A 6,156-nucleotide genomic window follows, 5' to 3' on the forward strand; every position below is an offset into this window, starting at 1 on the left:
TAGAAATTTTAAAACAACACTAAAGATCATAGGCTTCAGTATATAGAACATTTATCGAAAAATTCAATATTTTCGTAGGGGGGTTAACACATAGATTTTGAGAAAAATTAAAAAATATGAAAATACTATTTTAATGCATACTTGCATCATTCATTAACATATAGTGATAGTCAAAGAGGTTTGGAACTTTTGTTGTCTCCGTTTCTCCAGAAAATAGCGATTTTATAATGGTTAGTCCACCAATTTAGGGAGTATTATGAAGTTTTACTAAATTAATTGACAAAAAATTAAAACGAAGACAATATACCATGAAAGAGAGTTTAATATATATTAATACAAATATAGAATGTGTTTAGATATTTTAAAACAACACTAAAGATCACATGCTTCAGTATATAGAGCAATTACCGAAAAAATCATATTAACACATAAATTTTGAAAAAAATTCAAAAATATGAAAATAGTGTTTTAATGCATAGTTGCATCCTTCACTAACATATGATGAAGGTCAAAGAGGTTTAGAATCTTTGTTGTCTTCGTTTTTCTAGAAAATATCGATTATATAGTGGTTAGTCAACCAATTTAGAGAGTATGAACTTTTGCTAAATTAATTGACAACAAATTAAAATGATGCCCATACACCATGAAAGAGAGTTTATTATACATTAATACAAATGTATAATGTATTTAGAAAATTTAAACAACACTAAAGGTCATAGACTTCAATATATAGAACATTTACCGAAAATTCAATATTTTCGGACAGGTTAACACACTGATTTTGAAAAAAATTAAAAAAATACTCTTTTAATGCATAGTCGCATCCTTCTCTAACATATAATGAAGGTCAAAGAGGTTTGGAAGTTTTTTTGTCTTCGTTTAGTCCACCATTAAGGAAGTAATATGAAGTTTTACTTAATTAATTGACAAAAAAATAAATAGATGCCCATGTACCATGAAAGAAAGTTTAATATACATTAATACAAATGTAGAACGTATTTCGAAATTTTAAAACAACACTAAATATCATAGGCTTCATTATATAGAGCATATACCGAAAAACTCAATATTTTCGTAAAGGTTAACACATAAATTTTGAGAAAAATTCAAAAATATGAAAATACTGTTTAAATGCATAGTTGAATCATTCACTAACATATGATGAAATTCAAAGATGTATGGAACTTTTGTTGTCTCCGTTTCTCTAGAAAACTAAAGATCATAGGCTTCATTATATAGAGCATTTACCGGAAAACTAAATATTTACGTAGGGGTTAGTTAACACATAGATTTTGAGAAAAATTAAAAAATATGAACATACTGTTTTAATGCATAGTTGCATCTTTCACTAACATATGATGACGGTAAATGAGGTTTAGAACCTTTGTTGTCTCCAAATAACGATTTTATAGTTGTTAGTCAACCAATTTAGGGAGTATTATGAAGTTTTACTAAATTAATTGACAAAAAATCAAAACGATGCCCATGTACCATGAAAGAGAGTTTAATATACATTAATACAAATTGAGAATGTGTTTAGAAATTTTAAAACAACATTGAAGATCTTAGGCTTCAGTATATAGAACATTTATCAAAAAACTAAATATTTTCGTAGGGGTTAGTTAACACATAGATTTTGAGAAAAATTCAAAAATATGAAAATACTGTTTTAATGCATACTTGCATCCTTCACTAACATATGATGAAGGTCAAAGAGGTTTAGAATCTTTGTTGTCTTCGTTTTTCTAAAAAATAACGATTTTATAGTTGTTAGTCAACCAATTTAGGGAGTATTATGAAGTTTTACTAAACTAATTTACAAAAAATTAAAGCGAAGCACATATACCATGAAATAGAGTTTAATATATATTAATACAAATATAGAATGTGTTTAGATATTTTAAAACTACACTAAAGTTCACAGGCTTCAATATATAGAGCAATTACCGAAAACACATAGATTTTGAGAAAAATTCAAAAATATGAAAATACTGTTTTAATGTATAGTTGCATCATTCACTAACCTATGATGAAGGTCAAAGAGGTTTGAAACTTTTGTTGTCTCCGTTTTTCTAGAAAATAGCGATTTTATAGTGGTTAGTCAACTAATTTAAGGTTTATTATGAAGTTTTACTAAATTAATTGACAAAAAATTAAAACGATGTCCATGTACCATGAAAGATAGTTTAATATACATCAATAGAAATGTAGAAAGTGTTTAGAAATTTTAAAACAACACTAAAGATCGTAGGCTTCAGTATATAGAGCATTTACCGAAAAATTCAATATTTTCACCTAGATTTTGAGAAAAAATCAAAAATATAAAAATACTGTTTCAATGCATAGTTGCATCCTTCACCAACATATGAATAAGTTCAAAAAGATTTGGAACTTTTGTTGTCTTCGTTTCTCAAGCAAATAACAGTTTTATAGTGGTTAGCCCACCAATTTAGGGTGTATAATGAAGTTTTACTAAATTAATTGACAAAAAATTAAAACGATGCCCATGTACCTTGAAATAGAGTTTAATATACATCAATAAAAATGTATAATGTGTTAAGAAAATTTAAAACAACACTAAAGATCATAGGCTTCAGTATATAGAGCATTTACCGGAAAACTCAATATTTTCGTAGGGGTTAATTAACACATATATTTTGAAAAAACTAAAAAATGCGAAAATACTGTTTTAACGCATAGTTGCATCATTCACTAACACATGATGAAGGTCAAAGAGGTTTAGAATCTTTGTTGTCTTCGTTTTTCTAGAAAATAACGATTTTATAGTGGTTAGTCAACCAATTTAGGGAGTATTATGAAGTTTTACTAAATTAATTGACAAAAAATTAAAATTAAGCTCATATACCATGAAAGAGAGTTTAATATATATTAATACAAATATAGAATGTGTTTAGATATTTTAAAACAACACTAAAGATCACAGGCTTCAGTATATAAAGCAATTACCGAAAAACTCAATATTTTAGTAGGGTCACTTAGATTTTGAGAAAAATTCTAAAATATGAAAATACTGTTTTAATGCATAGTTGCATTCTTCACTAACATATGATGAAGTTCAAAGAGGTTTAGAATCTTTGTTGCCTCTATTTCTCTAGAAAATAGCTATTTTATAGTGGTTAGTCAATCAATTTAGGGAGTATTATGAAGTTTTACTAAATTAACTGACAAAAAACGATGCCTATACTCCATGAAAGAGAGTTTATTATATATTAATACAAATGTAGAATGTGTTTGAGAATTTAAAACAACACTAAAGATCATATGCTTCAGTATATAAAGCATCTACCGAGAAATTCAATATTTTCGTAGGTACACAAAGATTTTGAAAAAAATTAAAAAAAAATGAAAATACTGTTTTAAAGCATAGCTGCATCCTTCACTAACATATAATGAAGGTCAAAGAGGTTTGGAACTTTTGTTGTCTTCGTTTCACTATAAAATAACACAGTATATAGAACATTTACCGGAAAACTCAATATTTTCGTAGGGGTTAGTTAACATATAGATTTTGAAAAAAACTAAAAAATACGGAAATACTGTTTTAATGCATCGTTGCATCATTCACTAACATATGATGAAGGTCAAAGAGGTTTAGGGAGTATTATGAAGTTTTACTAAATTAATTGACAAAAAATTAAAATGAAGCCCATATAGCATGAAAGAGAGTTTAATATATATTAATACAAATATAGAATGTGTTTAGATATTTTAAAACAACACTAAAGATCACAGGCTTCAGTATATAAAGCAATTACCGAAAAACTCAATATTTTAGTAGGGTCACTTAGATTTTGAGAAAAATTCAAAAATATGAAAATACTGTTTTAATGCATAGTTGCATTCTTCACTAACATATGATATAGGTTAAAGAGGTTTAAAATCTTTGTTGTCTCCGCTTCTCTAGAAAATAGCGATTTTATAGTGGTTAGTCAACCAATTTAGGGAGTATTATGAAGTTTTACTAAATTAATTGACAAAAAATAAAACGATGCCCATACACCATGAAAGAGAGTTTAATATAAATTAATACAAATGTAGAATGTGTTAGAAAATTAAAAACAACACTAAAGATCATATGCTTCAGTATATAGAGCATTTACCAAGAAATTCAATATTTTCGTAGGGGTTAGCACAAAGATTTTGAAAAAAATTAAAAAATATGAAAATACTGTTTTAATGCATAGCTGCATCCTTCACTAACGTATAATGAAGGTCAAAGAGGTTTGGAACGTTTGTTGTCTTCGTTTCTCAATAAAATAACAATTTTATAGAGGTTAGTCCACCAATTTATGGAGTATTAAGAAGTTTTACTTAATTAATTGACAAAAAATTCAGACGATGCCCATGTTCCATGAAAAAAGTTTAATATACATTAATACAAATGTAGAATGTGTTTAGAAATTTTAAAACGACACTAAAGATCATAGGATTCGGTATATAGAGCATATACCGAAAAACTCAATATTTTCGTAGGGGTTAACACATAAATTTTGAGAAAAAATTCAAAAACATGAAAATACTGTTTTAATGCATAGCTGCATCCTTCAATAACATATGATGAAGTTCAAAGAGGTCTTGAATTTTTGTTGTCTCCGCTTCTCTAGAAAATAGCGATTTTATGCAGGTTAGTCCACCAATTTAGGGAGTATTATGAAGTTTTACTAAATTAATTGACAAAAAATAAAATGATGCCCATGTACCATGAAAGAGAGTTTAATATACATTAATACAAATGTTGACTGTGTTTAGAAATTTTAAAACAACACTAAGGATCATAGGTTTCAGTATATAGAGCATTTTCCGAAAAACTCAATATTTTTGAAGGGGTACACATAGATTTTGAGAAAAATTCAAAAATATGAAAATACTGTTTTAATGCATAGATGCATCCTTCACTAATATATAATGAAGGTCAGAAGTTTAGAATCTTTGTTGTCTTCGTTTTTCTTGAAAATAGCGATTTTATAGTGGTTAGTCAACCAATTTAGGGAGTATTATGAAGTTTTACTAAATTAATTGACAAAAAATTAAAACAAAGACAATATACCATGAAAAAGAGTTTAATATATATTAATACAAATATAGAATGTGTTTAGATATTTTAAAACAACACTAAAGATCACAGGCTTCAGTATATAGAACAATTACCGAAAAACTCATATTAACACATAAATTTTGAAAAAAATTAAAAAATATGAAAATTGTGTTTTAATGCATAGTTGCATCCTTCACTAACATATGATGAAGGTCAAAGGGGTTTAGAATCTTTGTTATCTTCGTTTTTCTAGGAAATAGCGATTTTATAGTGCTTAGTCAACCAATTTAGAGAGTATTATGAACTTTTGCTAAATTAATTGATAAAAAATTAAAATGATGCCCATACACCATGAAAGAGAGTTTATTATACATTAATACAAATGTAGAATGTGTTAAGAAAATTTCAAACAACACTAAAGATCATAGGCTTCAGTATATAGAGCATTTACGGAAAAATTTAATATTTCGTACGGGTTAACACATAGATTTTGAAAAAATTTAAAAAGTACGAAAATATTGTTTTAATACATAGTCGCATCCTTCTCTAACATATAATGAAGGTCAAAGAGGTTTGGAAGTTTTGTTGTCTTCGTTTAGTCCACCAATTTAGGAAGTAATATGAAGTTTTACTTAGTTAATTGACAAAAAAATAAAACGATGCCCACGTACCATGAAAGAAAATTTAATATAAGTTAATACAAATGTAGAACGTATTTCGAAATTTTAAAACAACACTACATAAGCTTCAGTATATAGAACATTTACCGAAAAACTCAATATTTTCGTAGAGGGTTAAATTCATAGATTTTGAGAAAAATTCAAAAATATGAAAATACTGTTTTAATGCATAATTGCATCCTTCACTAACATATGATGAAATTCAAAGAGATATGAAACTTTTTTTTTCTCCGTTTATCTAGAAAACAGCGATTTTATAGTGGTTAGTCCACCAATTTAGGGAGTATTATGAAGTTTTACTAAATTAATTGACAAAAAAATTAAAATGATACCCATGTACCTTAAAAGAGAGTTTAATATACGTTAATGCAAATGTAGAATGTGTTTAGAAATTTTAAAACAACACTAAAGATCATAGGT

The sequence above is a fragment of the Brassica oleracea genome, chromosome C8 (genome assembly GCF_000695525.1).
Source record: "Brassica oleracea var. oleracea cultivar TO1000 chromosome C8, BOL, whole genome shotgun sequence".
Classification (NCBI taxonomy): domain Eukaryota; kingdom Viridiplantae; phylum Streptophyta; class Magnoliopsida; order Brassicales; family Brassicaceae; genus Brassica; species Brassica oleracea.